We start from the raw sequence: 21,488 nt of genomic DNA on the forward strand, positions 1-21,488 counted from the left end.
AAAAAAACTAGGCAATAGCTACTGATGCCTAATAGTATTGTAATTTCAGTTGTATTGTAAAATATATAGATGCATAATATAAAATAGAGTAAGTCGCATGTTCGACGATTTTGATCAATATGCGTGTTGTGTGATTGTTTGCATTAAATACTATCTTGTGATATTAATACGTGATAAATGTTTCACTACAAGAAATTAGGGTGTTTACCCACACATAATTTACCTACACATGTAAATGTGTAGGTATTTACCTACACATGTTTGTATATGTGTGGGTAATGGTTGATAATATATTTCCATAATGATTAACACTTAATATGTGTTGGTAATGGATTTTAGCCACACTTGGTGTTGGTGGGAAAATTTCCCCCCAAAATTGGCAATCGATTAAATATTAAATTACCTACACATGTGGAAAACTTTCGTCATGTGTAGGTAAATTATCTACACATATGTAAAAAACTAATATATGTGTAGGTAAATGATTATGTTTGCAAACACATCCTTTTTTAAAAAAAAATATGTCGATAGACTAAGTTAATATGTATTTATTTTATTTTTTTTAAATAACGTGACAAATTAAATGCCTACACATGTTTAAATGTACAATATGTGTAGATATTAGATATATATAAAATAAGTCAATATATTTTGTTGATGACGTGGCAAAACAAATACCTACACATATTTAGAAATGTACAATATGTGTAGATATTGAATGCATATAAAATACTTATTTAAATCTTTTTTATAAGGTGATGTGGCGAAACAAATACCTACACATATTTAGAAATGTACAATATGTATAGATATTGGATACATATAAAATAACTTATGAGGGCTCCAAGCTCTATCTAAAGCTTAAGCTTGGTTTGTTGGTAATTTTTCAAGCTAGGCTCCGACTTAGCTCTTATTTGATTTATTAATTTATATTAATTATAATATAATTATATATTTTTCAAACTTTTATATATAACATATCTATATATATACGATATTATAAAGCATATAGGAAGAACTACTTAAGATAATTTGCCACTTCTCTTAAAACACCCTTACAACTGTTTGATTATATGTGAGTGACAAAGGCAATTTAGATAATTAGTTTGAAGGTACTTATTGCAAAATGCATAAAAGTAATCCTAATAAACAAAATTCCAAACACCCCCTAATTGGGTTTAAGGCTTTAAGCTATTAATCACCTAATATGCTGTTTTAAGCGTCTACTTAATTTATGTATCGGTTATTAAGTGCTACCAAGTCACTCAAGTGTTTTTCACACAGAATGCTTTTTAAAATACTTACAATTAAGTAAATTACTGACCTTGGTCGAAAACATGTTCGTTAGGCTCTACAATTATTGTTAATTATTCGGATCTTGTTTATAACAATTTCCAAACTATCGAAGACGTCAAGATTATTAAGTTATTATTATTGGTATATTTTTTTGTTAAATTTATGGTTTTATTACAGTAACAATGCAAGCTCAGAAGGAGGCTTAAAGCACAATATTCATATACCTTTCCCATTATACCCTCAACTTCAAAGGCCAGTACAAACTCACCAATTTTGGGCGGCCGAATGTAGGTTCCAATTTTTTCACTTCCCGCGCATCCCCACTTCCCCGTACATCATTCTGTTTTTTCATTTGAAAACCCTAAAGCATTTTCAAAATTCAAATCAGTGCTTCTCATTCCCAAACTCTCATTGTCCTTCTCATTTGCAGGAGAAAACTAGAGAAAAATGAAGAGTTAGAGAGAGAACCCAATTGGCGGCTAGGGTTTCAGGTTATCTTCCCCGACACAGGCTACTTGTGTGGAGACTCGATGAACATGGGTGGCTTGACATCAACAACAGGCGGCGACTAGGGTTCCGACCACCCGGTAAGTTCAGTTCATCCAAAAATCGTTACCGATTAGAACGAACTATCACATATAATCAGTTTTTGTTGTTTTGTTTGCATATTAAGCATGTCTTTATGCAAATTATATGCTCACAAATATTGGGAATATTCTTCATGTCTTTAGTTCAAGTTTGAAGCAGTTTTGGAATGGGTTACTAACTTCTCGAATCAATCTTATGAGTAGCAGCAATTACATAACCAAAGACGCGTTTTGGTTCAATCAAACAGTTGATCACTTTTCCCCTTATGTATGAACTCTTTTCCCTCTTAAAATTTATAATTTTTTTTTTAAATTTTGCAACTAATTGAAATGGGTCCGGTGTTCACAGGATCATAGAACATTTCAGCAGAAATACTACGAATATTTGGATGATTTTTGTAACATTTGTGCCTGTAATCATCATGAACAGTTCAATTATCAATAAAATAATGTTATTTGATCCCAATGTTTGTTTCATTGTGTTTTACATTTTTCATGTTTTGACTTTTATTCAATTCCAAACTCTACATCGCTTTCTGGAGAGTTATACGCTAACTGGTGCGTAAACGTACTCAGTTTAGTGCGACAAATACTCCGGAACATCAACATATACTCAACATACCTTAGATAACCTTTACATAACTTAGAAATAAGTTTTGAAGGCTTTGGTATAGCAAAAACAAGTTAATTCGCTTACAGGGACTAAACTTGACAAACTGCGAAAGTATGCCAATTTGAACTGTAACGAACATTCCGGAACATGTCCATAAGTTAAACATACCATAAATATCCTTTACATAGCTTAGAAATAGGCTTTGAGAGGTTTGGTATGCTAAAATAAACTTTTGGATCATTCAGGGACTAAAAGTGTCAAAAAGTGCATAAGTTTGCACTTTCGCGCATAACTTACGTTCTGAATACATCCGGACATCCAAATATTTATATAAGCATCCTTATATTATGCCTTAGTGTTTGGCATGAGAAAAATCCATTCGTCGCGTCATTTGGATCGTCTTTCGCGCTTATGCGCATTCCGTCGTAATTAAGCGAACATCGCAATCGTACGGCCAAACGAACCGACATCCGGAATATTTTTGAACATATTTCAAGTCCCCTACACTTTAACTTCATCCTAGAGCCTTGAAATGAGGTTAACGGGGCTTAAAAGTGCCAAAAATGGGCCAAATTACGTGTTTCTGAAGTGCAGGGACTAAAATTGAAAATTCTGATCTGGGAACCTTAGGCGGGGCGCGTAAGGATTTACCAAATCCTTACGCGGGGCGCGTCAGACTTGCAGAACAGATAAGAACGTTTAGTCAGCGATTATTCAGCAGATTCAACCACAACCACATGTTTAAACTTGCCCTTTCAGCTCTCTAAAGGGTGTTTCCAGTAACCACAACTTTACGACAAGTGTACGCACGAGATTCGATCACGTTATTCGATAAACGATCCTAACGGTTATGCTTTTCCTATAAATACCCCCCCCCCTTGATTGCAAAAACCCACAAAAATCTGATCTAAGCTCTAAGTTGGAACCTTTGTTTCATACCTGAGCTATTGTGATCTAGATTAGCATTCGGGGACCCTCCGTAAGTATTCTTTCGCTCTTTTATTCGCTTTTCGAGTCCGAAAGTCAACGTTTTGTTGACTTTCTGCATTGACCAGCTTTTGGTCAATGTGAAGTTCATGGAACTTCATAACGTGAGCGTGATCACGATGGTTATGGTCCATAGTGACCATACCTACTGATTACCACGTTATCTAGGCTCAGTGACGAGTCGTAGTTTCGGCCAAAATGCGCATTCTTGCGTATTTTGTAACCAAACTACTCGAGGGCATCAAAGCCGTTTGTTTTGATGCCAAACCTGTTTCTAAACTTAGTTAAGCATGTTCTAACATGCTTAGCTCGTCACTTTTAGTTTAGTGCTTATATAGGGTCGTAAGGTAAGCGATTTAAACCATCGCTTATACTTTCGAACCCGACCCATTTGGTCGGTCATTAGGACCTGACCAAACACATTAGGTGACCATAGCTATAACCTTCCGAGGTTATACCTTGTGGTCACGATGTTAGGCGTTCCAGGCGCGTTCTACGCGAACGACGCGTTAGGGTAGCGTAAGCTACCTAAACGGGTCGTGATGGACCGTAAGCACTTAGGTTAAGTTTCATTTTAGTATGTAGGCTTTGTTGAACCATATTACACGAGTCTCCATACTCGTTTGGTTTACGAACCCGCGCACTATCCGATCTTCCGATTTGGTCCGGTATATTAACATAGCTACCTATTAGGTGCCGTTGATATTCCGTGACCTCTCGCATTACCTAGTTATTTCACAAGAACAACAAAGCAACCTCAGGTGAGTACATTGAACCCCTCTTTTACTGTTTTCTAAACTGTTTTGGGGTGAAACACATGTGCCTATCTGTTACTTTCATGCTTTCCATGTTTTCACATCGTATATCTGCTATGCTCATTAGTACATTATAGTACATGATTTCATTACATTTTATGCTACGTATGCCCATTGTGTGCGTACTTAGTACATTGATTTACATTACATTTCTGTTGCATATGTTTACTCAGCATATGGACACATTGATTTACATGAACATTTCTGTTGCATATGTTTACTCAGCATATGGACACATTGATTTACATGAACATTTCTGCTGCATATGTTTACTCAGCATATGGACACATTGATTTACATGAACATTTCTGCTGCATATGTTTACTCAGCATATGGGCACATTGATTTACATGAACATTTCTGCCTCGTATGTTTACTTAGCATACTTAGTACAATTGTTTACATCACATGCCTTCATTTTGTTATGACATTTGGTTTGTTTAACATGGGACAATACATTCATTAACATTGATCACGCCGTTCGTTAGTAGGTAGTGGTACCATAGGAATTGACAACTCCCATTCCTGAAGTCCTGGGTTTGATAGGACTGGAAGGAATGACCAAATTCGATATACATAACTTAGATAAACCTTTAATTTGTTTAAGGGTTTATCGCCGCAGTCTCAAGGCTTGGATGTATGCATAGTTTACAATACCGCATAAATGTTAATATCAATAGAGCATGCATTTTCCGCAGAACATAACGTTGATTTAAACCACGTTTTACTTCAACGACTTGTTTTGTGCATATGGTTTAAGTTGATACATTTCACTTACCATACATGATACATTTTGGGATGCACATTACATGATTTACATTGAACATAAACACGTCGACATTGACATACACATTTGGTGGTTTACATTTGAACATAAACATTTGACATGGTTTACAATAACACTGGACATTTGGTTTACACATGAACAACTTACATGGTGGATTGGTTTGGGTGAATGATTTAAGTAACGTGGCATATGTAATATGATACAAACATGGAGGATACGCCGCTGGTACTTCCTATATATAAATGTTTGTATGATGTTACATATTGTGGCGTTATCTAAGTCATTTCAGTTTAGACACATTACACTTTACATAAGTAACATATTCTTCACAAGACATTATTTTCACAAACAACTTATCTTATTCAACTCATTTTACTTGGTTATTCATTTAACCTTGCACTTATCTATACTTATCGTTTGATGTTATCGTTTTTCAAATGATTTACAAAGCAAAACAAATTACAAGGTTCATGACTGACTGTTATTAAACATTCTTTAAAACTCAAGTCATGAATCCCATTTTCACAAAAACTATGTATCTCACAGGCATTTTTATGCTGACGTACCTACTTTCACATGTGTTTTCAGGGGCTATTCCATAGGACGATGATCATGATTCTAGGGCGGACCTGTGCCTTAGAGCCTAAAAATGAAGTTTGAACTAGCTTAATTATGTTTTGATTTCCGTACTCTATTTCCAAGACAATGTAACTCCTTTGTTTATAAATAAAATACAACTTGTATGCCATGGTTATGAAACAATTTAATTCTGTCCACGACACTCCCCGGCGTTTCCGCCGCGGTTGCATGTTACACGCGGCCGGGGTGTGACAGAAGAGTTGGTATCAGAGCCAATGGTTATAGGGAATTAGGTTATTAGTAATGCTTTGACCTAGACTATAACTTTCTAGGACCCTAACACAAGTTATCTTGTGTTTAGAGTTTAAAACATGCACATCACCTATCCTTAGGTGATAACCACAACGGGAACTTCGGTTCCGAATCCGCTTTGAAAATTAATCATCTGTTCTAGGATGATTGATTACTAGGTTTTGAACCCTCTGTTATATGGTTTTGAACCTCTTTGGATTTCAAAAATCCCGTCAAAGTTTTGGGTTAATAGTGTGAACACGTGCGAACTGGAAGAGTGAATGCCTGTACCCTGGGTTTTTTGTCTAAGGCTAGAGTGTTCGTACAAATCCACATAATCGGACCAGTCACTCTTACCTGGGAACTCTTGGGGTGAGTGTTCACTTATAGGCGAGCATGTCTTCGCGATACACTAATCCTGACCCATTTACTTTGACTAGACATTTCATATCGCTTATTTGCTTTGCGATGCATAACCGCCATCTTTGCTTTTGTTGATTTTGCTTCATCTCATTCTCTTCATCCAATCATCTCACTCGTTTCATTTCATGTTTTTCTCTTCTAGAATGCCTCCTCGACGCGACAACCAGATAGCTACTGCTGAGCTGGCGGAGATTATTGCGCAGCAGATGGCTGCTCAATTTCCGAATCTCTTTGCTCAATGGAACCAGGCCAACAACAACAATGGTACATGCAAATACAAGGATTTTAACCAGGCTAAGCCACTCAAGTTTAGTGGTTCTGAGGGAGCAACTGGGCTTCTTCAGTGGTTCGAGAGCATCGAGAACACCTTCCGTCATGTGCAGTGTCCTGACAATCGCAAAGTCGAGTTTTCTTCAAGCGTGTTTCAGAAGAGGGCTCTTACATGGTGGAATGGGGTTATGAGAGATCAAGGTGCAGAAGTTGCTCTAGCTCAGACATGGGCTCAACTGAGAGCTCTTATGATGAGGGAGTTTTGTCCTCGTCATGAGCAACGAGCGTTGGAGAAAGAATTTGATGTGTTGAAGCAAGATAGTGGTGAGCACAGGGCTTACACTGATAGGTTTGAAGAGTTGAGTCTGCTTTGCCCAACCATGGTTACCCCACTCGATAAGGCCATCGAAAGGTACATCGACGGCCTACCTGACTCAGTACAAGACATTCTTACTGGTAGCAACCCTACCACACTACGTCAGGCGATCGAGTTATCAGCGACGTTGACTGAGTCGCAGATTCAAAAGAACAAGTTACACAGGAAGAGTGACAAAGGCAAAAAGCAGTCGGCTGACAAAGAGGATAGTAAGAAAGGTCAGAACAAGAATGGAAAAGATTCTGGTTCGTCAAAGAGGTCAAAGAAGCGTAAGGCTTCCCAAAACTATGCTGTCACTGCCCATGCTAACCAGGCAGCTCCCAACCAGCCTCCAGCAAAGAAACCATATTCAGGAAGTGCACCTTTGTGCAATCGATGCAACAGTCACCACCAGCCACAATATCAGTGCCGTTTCTGTACTAACTGTGGGAAATCGGGTCATCTTGCCGATGTTTGTCGGTTTGCTCAGAATCACGCAGTCCAGAACCCTGCTCAACAGGTTGCTCAACAACAGGGTCAGGCTGCACGACCAAACTACCCACCAGGTGCATGTTATAATTGTGGGGATCTGACCCACTACAGAAATCGGTGTCCAAGACTAGTCAACCAGAACCAGAATGCAAACCAGAATCCGGCACCGGCTCGAGGTCGAGTCTTTAACATGAACGCACAAGAAGCACAAGCAGACAACGAGGTGGTGAACGGTACGTTCTTTATTAATAATCAGCCAGCATCTGTTCTTTTTGATTCGGGTGCCGACAAGAGCTTTGTGTCATTGTCTTTTGAGACAATGCTTCGCGTGTCTAGAACGAAACTAGGTAAACCTTTGACAGTAGAGGTTGCCAGTGGCGAACCCATTGTTCTTAATTCTGTTCTACGCAACTGCCAGTTGAACCTTAACGACCATATTTTTCCTATTGACCTCACGCCAATGCAACTTGGAAGCTTCGACGTTATTGTGGGAATGGATTGGTTATCCAAGCATCGCGCAGAGATAGTTTGTTCTGAGAAGATTGTTCGTGTACCGCTATCGACAGGTGAGATCCTACAGGTCCATGGTGAGAAGCCTGCCGGTGGTCTCAAACTCATGTCCTGTTTTAAAGCACGGAAGTATCTGCGAAAGCACTATGTAGCCTTTTTAGCACATGTTACAGCAGATAAGGGCAAGGGTAAGTCTATTTCAGATATTCCTGTCGTTCGGGATTATTCCGAAGTATTCCCTGAAGACTTACCTGGTCTACCTCCAGCACGCCAAGTCGAGTTCCGTATTGATCTCGTACCTGGTGCAAATCCCGTTGCTAAAGCTCCATACCGTCTTGCACCGTCAGAGATGCAAGAATTATCTAAACAGCTGCAGGAACTCTCCGACAAAGGTTTTATCCGTCCTAGCTTTTCACCCTGGGGTGCTCCCGTTCTCTTTGTAAAGAAGAAGGATGGATCTTTTAGGATGTGTATCGATTATCGTGAGCTTAACAAGCTTACCATCAAAAATCGATATCCCCTACCTCGCATTGATGATCTCTTCGATCAATTACAAGGCGCTTCATACTTTTCAAAGATTGATCTACGATCTGGATATCATCAGCTCCGTGTGCATGAAGAAGATATTCCAAAGACAGCGTTCCGTACTCGTTATGGACATTACGAGTTCACAGTCATGCCATTCGGTTTGACTAATGCTCCTGCTGTTTTCATGGACTTAATGAATAGGGTCTGCAAGCCTTATTTAGATAAGTTCATCATCGTTTTCATTGACGACATTTTGATATATTCTAAGACGCGAGCTGATCATGAGCAACATCTTCGTCTTACATTGGAACTCCTAAAGAAAGAACAACTTTTCGCCAAATTCTCCAAGTGCGAATTCTGGCTTAAAGAGGTTCAATTCTTAGGACATATTGTCAACGAACAAGGTATTCATGTAGATCCCTCCAAGATCAGTGCGATTAAGGATTGGGATACACCTACTACCCCTACTGAAGTTCGTTCTTTTCTTGGTCTAGCGGGTTATTACCGCCGCTTCATAGAAAATTTCTCGAAGATTGCAGTTCCTCTAACTGCTCTAACTCAGAAGAACAAGCCATTTGATTGGGGAGTCAAACAAGAGGAAGCGTTTCAGACTTTGAAACAAAAGCTTTGCGACGCGCCTGTCCTAACATTGCCTGAGGGCAATGATGATTTCGTCGTTTATTGCGACGCATCTAAATTAGGCCTTGGCTGCGTCCTGATGCAAAGAAACAAAGTCATAGCATACGCATCAAGGCAGTTAAAGATTCATGAGAAGAACTACACCACTCATGATCTGGAGTTGGGTGCAGTTGTCTTCGCTCTCAAAATCTGGAGACACTATTTGTACGGTACAAAATGTGTGGTTTTCACAGACCACAAAAGTCTTCAGCATATCTTCAATCAGAAAGAACTCAACATGAGACAACGACGTTGGGTTGAACTTCTAAACGACTACGACTGCGAGATTCGCTACCATCCTGGTAAGGCGAATGTCGTAGCCGATGCATTGAGTCGCAAGGAACGTACTAAGCTTCATTGTGTACGTGTCCAATCTGTTATTCAAACCGACATCCAAGCACGTATTTCTCAGGCTCAACAAGCTTGTGTTTCACAAGGTTTAATGGATAAGGAATTCCCTTATCACATAACACCTGCTCTTGAATTGAAAGACAATGGATCGTACTATTTCATGGACCGTTTGTGGGTCCCAAGCCAAGATGATCTTCGTACCTTGCTTATGGATGAAGCCCATAAGTCTCGTTATTCCATTCATCCTGGCTCAGATAAGATGTATAAGGATCTTCGTATTCAGTATTGGTGGCCTGGTATGAAGAAAGACATTGCCTTATACGTATCAAAATGCCTTACTTGTCTTAAGGTTAAGGCTGAACATCAGCGTCCTTCTGGCTTATTGGAACAACCAGAGATCCCAGTTTGGAAATGGGAAAACATTACTATGGATCTCATTACTAAACTCCCGCGCACAAAGAAAGGTCACGATGCCATCTGGGTAGTCGTTGATCGTCTTACCAAGTCAGCACATTTCTTGCCAATCCGTGAGGATTATTCAGCTGACAGACTTGCTCAAATCTACGTAGATGAAATTGTAGCTAGACATGGTGTTCCTTTGAGCATCATTTCTGACAGAGATGCTCGTTTCACTTCTCATTTTTGGAGAACCATGCAATCCGCTATGGGGTCCCAACTTAATCTGAGCACAGCTTATCATCCGCAAACGGATGGTCAATCTGAGAGAACAATCCAGACACTGGAGGATATGCTTAGAGCTTGTGTGATAGACTTTGGTGGTAGTTGGGATTCACATCTTCCGTTGATTGAATTCTCCTACAACAACAGTTATCACTCCAGCATCAACATGGCTCCTTTCGAGGCTCTCTATGGTCGAAAATGTCGTTCACCAGTCTGCTGGAATGAGATTGGCGAGGCTCAACTTACTGGACCTGCCATCATTCTAGAGACAACAGAAAAGGTAAAGAGAGTACGTGATAACCTTCAGACAGCTAGAAGCCGTCAGAAGAGTTACGCGGACCTAAAACGCAAACCCTTGGATTTTCAAGTCGGTGATCGTGTATTACTTAAGGTCTCACCTTGGAAAGGTGTGATCAGATTTGGAAAGAAAGGAAAACTTGCACCTAGATACGTTGGACCATTTAAGATCGTCGAAAGAATCGGCAAGGTAGCCTACAGACTTGAGTTACCTCCTGAACTTGGAAATGTTCATCCAACTTTTCACGTGTCCAATCTCAAGAGGTGTTTAGCTGATGAGAACCTCCACATACCGCTTGACGAGATTCGTGTTGATAAAACACTGAAATTTGTCGAGAAACCAGTGGAAATCATGGAACGTGAAGTCAAGTGGCTTAAACGCAAGCGCATTCCTTTGGTCAAGGTTCGTTGGGAATCTAAGCGTGGACCCGAGTTTACTTGGGAACGTGAAGACCAAATGAAGGCAAAATATCCGCATCTTTTTCAATCAGTTTCCTCTAAATAAATTTCGGGACGAAATTTCCACAAGTAGGGGAGACTGTAACATTTGTGCCTGTAATCATCATGAACAGTTCAATTATCAATAAAATAATGTTATTTGATCCCAATGTTTGTTTCATTGTGTTTTACATTTTTCATGTTTTGACTTTTATTCAATTCCAAACTCTACATCGCTTTCTGGAGAGTTATACGCTAACTGGTGCGTAAACGTACTCAGTTTAGTGCGACAAATACTCCGGAACATCAACATATACTCAACATACCTTAGATAACCTTTACATAACTTAGAAATAAGTTTTGAAGGCTTTGGTATAGCAAAAACAAGTTAATTCGCTTACAGGGACTAAACTTGACAAACTGCGAAAGTATGCCAATTTGAACTGTAACGAACATTCCGGAACATGTCCATAAGTTAAACATACCATAAATATCCTTTACATAGCTTAGAAATAGGCTTTGAGAGGTTTGGTATGCTAAAATAAACTTTTGGATCATTCAGGGACTAAAAGTGTCAAAAAGTGCATAAGTTTGCACTTTCGCGCATAACTTACGTTCTGAATACATCCGGACATCCAAATATTTATATAAGCATCCTTATATTATGCCTTAGTGTTTGGCATGAGAAAAATCCATTCGTCGCGTCATTTGGATCGTCTTTCGCGCTTATGCGCATTCCGTCGTAATTAAGCGAACATCGCAATCGTACGGCCAAACGAACCGACATCCGGAATATTTTTGAACATATTTCAAGTCCCCTACACTTTAACTTCATCCTAGAGCCTTGAAATGAGGTTAACGGGGCTTAAAAGTGCCAAAAATGGGCCAAATTACGTGTTTCTGAAGTGCAGGGACTAAAATTGAAAATTCTGATCTGGGAACCTTAGGCGGGGCGCGTAAGGATTTACCAAATCCTTACGCGGGGCGCGTCAGACTTGCAGAACAGATAAGAACGTTTAGTCAGCGATTATTCAGCAGATTCAACCACAACCACATGTTTAAACTTGCCCTTTCAGCTCTCTAAAGGGTGTTTCCAGTAACCACAACTTTACGACAAGTGTACGCACGAGATTCGATCACGTTATTCGATAAACGATCCTAACGGTTATGCTTTTCCTATAAATACCCCCCCCCCCTTGATTGCAAAAACCCACAAAAATCTGATCTAAGCTCTAAGTTGGAACCTTTGTTTCATACCTGAGCTATTGTGATCTAGATTAGCATTCGGGGACCCTCCGTAAGTATTCTTTCGCTCTTTTATTCGCTTTTCGAGTCCGAAAGTCAACGTTTTGTTGACTTTCTGCATTGACCAGCTTTTGGTCAATGTGAAGTTCATGGAACTTCATAACGTGAGCGTGATCACGATGGTTATGGTCCATAGTGACCATACCTACTGATTACCACGTTATCTAGGCTCAGTGACGAGTCGTAGTTTCGGCCAAAATGCGCATTCTTGCGTATTTTGTAACCAAACTACTCGAGGGCATCAAAGCCGTTTGTTTTGATGCCAAACCTGTTTCTAAACTTAGTTAAGCATGTTCTAACATGCTTAGCTCGTCACTTTTAGTTTAGTGCTTATATAGGGTCGTAAGGTAAGCGATTTAAACCATCGCTTATACTTTCGAACCCGACCCATTTGGTCGGTCATTAGGACCTGACCAAACACATTAGGTGACCATAGCTATAACCTTCCGAGGTTATACCTTGTGGTCACGATGTTAGGCGTTCCAGGCGCGTTCTACGCGAACGACGCGTTAGGGTAGCGTAAGCTACCTAAACGGGTCGTGATGGACCGTAAGCACTTAGGTTAAGTTTCATTTTAGTATGTAGGCTTTGTTGAACCATATTACACGAGTCTCCATACTCGTTTGGTTTACGAACCCGCGCACTATCCGATCTTCCGATTTGGTCCGGTATATTAACATAGCTACCTATTAGGTGCCGTTGATATTCCGTGACCTCTCGCATTACCTAGTTATTTCACAAGAACAACAAAGCAACCTCAGGTGAGTACATTGAACCCCTCTTTTACTGTTTTCTAAACTGTTTTGGGGTGAAACACATGTGCCTATCTGTTACTTTCATGCTTTCCATGTTTTCACATCGTATATCTGCTATGCTCATTAGTACATTATAGTACATGATTTCATTACATTTTATGCTACGTATGCCCATTGTGTGCATACTTAGTACATTGATTTACATTACATTTCTGTTGCATATGTTTACTCAGCATATGGACACATTGATTTACATGAACATTTCTGTTGCATATGTTTACTCAGCATATGGACACATTGATTTACATGAACATTTCTGCTGCATATGTTTACTCAGCATATGGACACATTGATTTACATGAACATTTCTGCTGCATATGTTTACTCAGCATATGGGCACATTGATTTACATGAACATTTCTGCTTCGTATGTTTACTTAGCATACTTAGTACAATTGTTTACATCACATGCCTTCATTTTGTTATGACATTTGGTTTGTTTAACATGGGACAATACATTCATTAACATTGATCACGCCGTTCGTTAGTAGGTAGTGGTACCATAGGAATTGACAACTCCCATTCCTGAAGTCCTGGGTTTGATAGGACTGGAAGGAATGACCGAATTCGATATACATAACTTAGATAAACCTTTAATTTGTTTAAGGGTTTATCGCCGCAGTCTCAAGGCTTGGATGTATGCATAGTTTACAATACCGCATAAATGTTAATATCAATAGAGCATGCATTTTCCGCAGAACATAACGTTGATTTAAACCACGTTTTACTTCAACGACTTGTTTTGTGCATATGGTTTAAGTTGATACATTTCACTTACCATACATGATACATTTTGGGATGCACATTACATGATTTACATTGAACATAAACACGTCGACATTGACATACACATTTGGTGGTTTACATTTGAACATAAACATTTGACATGGTTTACAATAACACTGGACATTTGGTTTACACATGAACTTACATGGTGGATTGGTTTGGGTGAATGATTTAAGTAACGTGGCATATGTAATATGATACAAACATGGAGGATACGCCGCTGGTACTTCCTATATATAAATGTTTGTATGATGTTACATATTGTGGCGTTATCTAAGTCATTTCAGTTTAGACACATTACACTTTACATAAGTAACATATTCTTCACAAGACATTATTTTCACAAACAACTTATCTTATTCAACTCATTTTACTTGGTTATTCATTTAACCTTGCACTTATCTATACTTATCGTTTGATGTTATCGTTTTTCAAATGATTTACAAAGCAAAACAAATTACAAGGTTCATGACTGACTGTTATTAAACATTCTTTAAAACTCAAGTCATGAATCCCATTTTCACAAAAACTATGTATCTCACAGGCATTTTTATGCTGACGTACCTACTTTCACATGTGTTTTCAGGGGCTATTCCATAGGACGATGATCATGATTCTAGGGCGGACCTGTGCCTTAGAGCCTAAAAATGAAGTTTGAACTAGCTTAATTATGTTTTGATTTCCGTACTCTATTTCCAAGACAATGTAACTCCTTTGTTTATAAATAAAATACAACTTGTATGCCATGGTTATGAAACAATTTAATTCTGTCCACGACACTCCCCGGCGTTTCCGCCGCGGTTGCATGTTACACGCGGCCGGGGTGTGACAATTTTAGGACTGATGGACCGGATTTTGGTGATATGTGGTGAATCCGCATGTGGTGGGATATCGAATGATTATATAACTCTATGTATTATAATTGTTTTGAAGTTGTAGTTAGATTTTGTTAAAAACGAATGTTGGATAATGTTTGAATGTTGTGCAGGTTTTGGCCAAGAAGTTTGGAGCTGTTGTGGTGACTTTAGAGCATAGATATTATGGGAAGGGCTCCCCGTTTGAATCGTTTACGACGGCGAATCTTAGGTTTCTTTTGTCGAAACAGGCGTTGTATGACTTGGCTACTTTTCGTCGATTTTATCAGGTAGATTTTTGATGTTTTACTAGGGTGGGTAGTGATGGCATGACACGGAAATAATTAGGTTTTGTATTGTTAGTTTTAATCTGTTTTAATAAATAGGTCGTGTCCTGGTTGATAAGTGAACAGGCTGACCATTTCGGCCTGTTTAAATTTAGATAAAAATAAAAAAAAATTTGTAAGTTTCTAAGGAGTTTAATCCATTTGTTACAATCTGCCAACCCATTTTGGACCCCTTTACAACTTATTCACAACCCATCAACCCGTTGATTCGTTTACATAAATGGGCTACATGGTGGCCATTTGGATTACATGATTATAAGTGTCTGATAGGGTTGTACTCCTTGGCGTGAATAAGTTCATAGATCATTGGTTCGTGTTCTTGTTCATCATTTCAATTTTCAACCCACCAATTCATTTACAATAAAAATTAAAAAAATATCTTTAATAACATCGATCTTTCAACCTCTTTAACCTTATATTACAATCCGCCAACCCCGTTAACCATTTATTATAACCCCTGAGTCTTTTTGACCCGTTTACACCTTTATTGCAACCCATGTACTCTTGGTTCAGGCCCTGAATTCATCAACCACATACACAATAATTGAACAACAACGTTCAGACTTTTTTCTATTAATTAAAATCGGAAGAACAAGACCACACCTTCTGTGAAGAAAACAACGTAAAAACAGCTCTATCAACTAAGCCCATGATGCCACATTTTGACTCAACTAAACAAAACAGATCCATGATTTAAGACCCATTAATTAAACCCAATAAAACATAAAATAAATGTGACTAAAATGAGAAACTGTTGCTGACCTGTTTGATTCGACCCAATCCAACCAGCTCCATAACCCGCATCCAGTTAACCCATTATGAATTAGTCAAGATTTACCCATTATGTACCATAGTTGTTAAAGCAAGTTCCCAGGCGCAAATAAAGCCCCGGGCCGAACAAATCGCCCTGAGTGCCCCTCGCGCCATTAATAACTATGATATGTACATCCCATCAACTTGTTTGGGTTACACTGGTCATGTTCATGTTACACAATCTTAAGTGTGTGTGGGGTTGTTCAGGTTCATCAATCCATCCCCACCAGTCCGACACAATTCACACCCCAAAAATTTAACGGTTGTTTATCATCTCCTAATGTATTACCTTCAATGATTTAGTAGGAATCTTTAAACTTGAAGCTTAATAGAACAGATGTTGAGAACCCATGGTTCGTTTTTGGTATATCATATGCTGGAGCTCTTAGCGCGTGGTTTCGTCTTAAATTTCCTCATTTAACAAGTGGACGTCCTGTAAGTTCCGGTGTAGTTAACGTTCTCGACTTATATCAATATGATCAACAGGTTAATACCACTTTTATTTCGGTTTAGTATTTTATATTTATTTCACATTTTTTATTACTTTACTTGTGGCAGATTGGTGAGTCTACAGGGCCTGAATGTAAAGCTATATTACAAGAAGTTACTCAACTTGCCGAAAATCGGCTTGCGTCAAATGGTGAAGCTTTGAGAAACGAATTTGGTGCTATTTTGGTATAAAAATATACAGTTTTTTAATACTTTTTCATATTTCAGTTTGTTCAGATCCATGAACTTACTTTTTGAGTCGGTAAAATATTATTTCAGCTAAAAGTTGATGGTGATTTCATGTATTTTTTGGCTGATGCTGCAGCTGTAGCTGTAAGTTAACTTATATAATTTATTTTTTGGTTGTTTATGCAATTTTAGCCGATGATTTAAAATTTGATGCATATCAAACTGTGAGATTTAGTTAACTCCATGAATCATCTGGTAGTATGTTCATCTGACTACTGTTGTTTGCATCAATTAATTTTGATTTTGAAGTTCATATCTATCGTCATAGTTTTCAAACAGTTCTGGATTCCCTGAACGAAAAATGAATCTGATTTAAGAATGTGATATTAATTTTTGAATATGCAAATACGTGTTTTTCAAACTGGGTTGGGTTCAGCCCTGGTTGTGTAATTGTTTCTCGGATGTGTTGCATCACCTTATATTTTTCATTCATGATATGGTTTTTAAGTGTCCCATTACATCTAATAGTACACTAATTAAATGTAAACATGCAGATATTGAGCTTGTCTTAAGGATATCAAGGCATTTTGGGATGTTGGAGGAGGTATATATATTAGACATTGAGTAATATTTTTTAATAGTACTAGCGACACGTTATAGTTCGAATATAATTTCATTGATGATGGTCCACTGACACTGTTATGAATGTAAGTATGTAAGGTACCATAAAAAGAGCAGAACTACATGTTATTATCGATGTTTGTTTTGTGCAGGTCATATACCTTTAGCGACGACAAAAGTCGCCGCTATTGCTCTGATTTCTTGTAGTATATGCTAAAAGGCTTGCATCTTGTTTGGCAGCTAAGGTAATCTATGCTCTACTTATATTATATATCTTTCATACTTTGATTTGATTTTTATGGCTTTTTTTGTTGCAAGGACTTCGACATTAGCTTGTGTGTGCATCTTCGAGGTCTTGTATGCTCTCAACACACTCATGCAGGTGGTTTTCTTTTACATTAATTAATGATAGTTTAAATGAGCATCTTATGTTTCAAGATGTTTTTTTTTTTTTGCAGACATTTCAAAATGAAGTGCTTGCTCATGCTATCACAAGTTAGATAAAATGGTTTTACGATGTATTATGGACCTATCGTAACATTTATATTTCCATGGTCATATCAATGGTCAAGATCCAACTCTTGGTTCTCTTGTTAAGTTGACAAGCCTTTTGATTATTTATGATTTTACTGCCTTGTAGTTTACATTTGTTTCATGTATTAATCAAATTGGCACTTTGTTTCATGTATTAATCAATGGTGACGTTTGTGACATTATGTATGATTTTATTGCCTTTTAGTTTACATTTGTTTCAACACATATTAAGATCAATACCAACACATCTTCAACATTTACCTACACATAATATTACTTTTACCTACATATAATTCATGCCACGTCATTCGCCACGTCGGATGCCACGTCACCTGCCATGTCGGATGCCACGTCAGATGCCATGTCACCTGCCATGTCAGATGCCTTCTAAACAAATTGTTGTACTTTTAACTACACATATAAATGGCTTTTAGCCACACATATATGTGTAGGTATAGCTTGCTATATACCTACACATAACTTACGTGTGAGTAGTGGTCTATATCCACAGTCACGAGTCTACACATCATTACACTTAATTTATGTGTAGGTAAAGACAACTACCAACACACTATATGCTTTTTCCCACACATACTTTGTGTTGGTAAAGCACCAAATTACTTGTAGTGTTTAAAATTCAGATGGACAACGAAGTGAACCAGGAAAACCAGAATAACGATAATCATGATGAAAACGATAACCCCAACAACAATAATAATGGAAACCAAGTGGATAATAGTGTCATCCAACACATAGTGGCACAAGGAATTATAGACGCAATGCCATATATTATCAAAACGGTTAAGGAAGCAGATAATAAAAGTAACAACGGCAGTAAACGACCTACTGAACCGGATCACAGCGTGAACAATGGACCAATACTTAAAGTGCCCATCCCCAAAAGAAGAAGAACCATGTCTTATGGTTGTTCTTATAAAGAATTTTGGTCCTGTAAACCAATAGAATTCTCAGGCAATGAAGGATCCATTGCAGCTCTACGCTGGATAGAAAAGACTGAGGCAGTCTTAAAAATAAGCAAGTGTGCAGAAGAGGATAAGATAATGTTTACTTCCAATCTGTTTAAGAACTCAGCCTTAGAATGGTGGAACACTATCCTCCAGTCGAGGGGAAGTGACAGGGTTTACAATATGGAATGGGAGGAATTTAAGAATATGGTAGAAAGGAAATTCTGCCCTCCCAATGAAAAAGAACAGATAGCAAATAAGTTCTTGAACCTTAGAGTGACTGGAGTGGATAGTAAGGGATATACTACTACATTCTTTGAATATGCTAGAATAGTGCCAACCCTTGCATCACCAGAACCAGTATTAATCTCTCGTTACATCTGGGGATTAATCAGTGAGAGTAGGCATGTAGTCAAGGCAGCTAAACCCCAAACTATAGAAGAAGCTGTAAAACTAGCAAACACCTTGAGTGATGAATTAGTGCGTACACGGGAAGAAGACCAGATGAGGAACCTAACTCAAAGGCTTACCCAGGAATTTCGCTCTGGAAATTCCAACCGTGGGAAAAATGTAGGTTCTACTTCTGCACTTTATTGCAAGTATTGCAAAAGGAAGCATTCTGGGAGATGCTCCATATACTATAATTTCTGCAAAATATCTAGACATAAGGAAGAAGACTGCAGGAAGAAACCTAACAACAGGATATGCTACAACTGTGTAGAACAAGGATCATTAGTGTATTTTATTTCCAGTAGTATCTCAGTTTCCAGATGTGTTTCCAGAAGAATTACCAGGATTACCGCCGGACAGAGAAGTTAAATTTCGAATCCATCTGCTACCAGGAACAGCACCAATTGCCAAAGCACCTTACCGCTTGGCACCATCCTAAATGCAAGAGTTGAAGAAACAGTTAGACGAACTGTTGGAGAAAGGATTCATACAGCCAAGCTCATCGCCATGGGGAGCGCCAATCTTATTCATCAAAAAGAAAGACGGTCCAATGCGGATGTGCATTGATTACCGTGAATTGAACAGAATCACGATTAAAAATCGCTACCCATTACCGAGAATCGATGATTTGTTTGATCAGTTGCAAGGAGCTCGATTTTTCTCTAAAATTGATTTACAATCAGGATATCATCAATTAAAGGTACAGGAAGAAGACATTCCTAAGACCGCTTTCAGAGCAAGGTATGGCCATTATGAATTTACTGTCATGCCATTTGGTCTAACCAATGCCCCAGCTGCATTTATGGACATGATGAACCGAATATGTAAGCTATATTTGGTTAAATTCATAATTGTCTTTATAGATGATATTCTTATTTACTCTAAGAGTAAGGAGGAACATGCAAAGCATTTACACACACTTCTAAGTTTATTGAGAAAGGAAAAGCTTTATGCAAAATTTTCAAAGTGCGAGTTTTGGTTAGAAGAAGTGCAGTTTCTTGGACATTTAGTCAATCATGAAGGAATTCATGTGGATCCTACAAAGATTGAGGCAATTACCAAATGGAAAACCCCTGAATCACCAATCGAGGTTAGAAGTTTCCTATGATTGGCCGGTTATTATAGAAGATTTATTTGAGATTTTTCTAGAATAGCCATTCCCTTAACTAAGCTAACCTGTAAATCTGTTAAGTTTGAATGGGGACCAAAACAAGAAGAAGCCTTCAGAATTCTTAAGCAAAGATTAACCAACGCACCCATACTAGCGTTACCAGAAGGAACTGGAGATTTTTAGTCTATTATGACGCTTCTAAGTTAGGTTAGGGATGTGTGTTGATGCAACGTCAAAAGGTTATAGCCTGTGCATCTAGACAACTTAAGAATCATGAAGAAAATTATTCAACCCATGATTTGGAATTAGGAGCTATAATTTTTGCCCTTAAGATTTGGAGACATTACCTTTATGGTAGTAAGTTTACCATTTTCACCGACCATAAGAGTTTAAGATATGTCTTCGAGCAAAAGGAGTTGAATATGAGACAAAGACGTTGGATGGAAATTCTTAGCGATTATGATTGCAATATCCAGTATCATGCAGGAAAGGCAAATGTAGTAGCTGATGCCTTAAGTCGAACGTATCACGAAAAGCCAAAAAGAGTATGTTCTCTTAAATTAAACCTACAAGTAGATTTAAATGACCAGATTAAAGAAGCACAAGAATCAGTAATCAAGGATGATACTGAAAAGTTAAAAGGGATGATTAAGGAATTAGAGCAAGGAACATGTGGAATTTGGAGATTCCATAAGAAAAGGATGTGGATACCTAAATTAGAAAACCTACGCCACCGTATATTAGAAGAAGCCCATAAGTCTAAATATACGATGCATCCTGGAAGTGATAAGATGTATCAAGATTTAAGAAAGAATTTTTGGTGGATAGGAATGAAGAAAGATATAGCAGCCTATGTTTCTAAGTGTCTAACCTGTTCACAAGTCAAAGCTGAACATCAGAAACCTTCAGGTTTGTTACAGCAATTAGAAATGTCAGTTTGGAAATGGGAATTGATAACAATGGATTTTGTTACCAAATTACCCAAGACAAGGAACGGTAATGATACAATCTGGGTGATTGTAGATAGGCTAACCAAGTCAGCTCATTTCCTACCAATGAAGGAAACATTCAGTATGGAACAACTAGCTAAATTGTATGTGAATGAAATAGTTTCATTACATGGAATTCCTTTATCAATTATTTCTGATAGAGATAGCCGTTTTACCTCTTATTTTTGGGCAAGTTTCCAAAAGGCAATGGAAACCAAGTTGAATCTAAGCACCGCTTATCA

General features: G+C 38.2%; 1 pseudogene; it reads left to right on the forward strand.

The window, feature by feature from the left end:
• Positions 1-1,989: 1,989 nt before the first annotated feature.
• Positions 1,990-16,351, forward strand: LOC110892938 (annotated as a pseudogene).
• Positions 16,352-21,488: the final 5,137 nt, after the last annotated feature.

Source organism: Helianthus annuus, chromosome 12, assembly GCF_002127325.2.
Source record: "Helianthus annuus cultivar XRQ/B chromosome 12, HanXRQr2.0-SUNRISE, whole genome shotgun sequence".
Taxonomy (NCBI): Eukaryota; Viridiplantae; Streptophyta; class Magnoliopsida; order Asterales; family Asteraceae; genus Helianthus; species Helianthus annuus.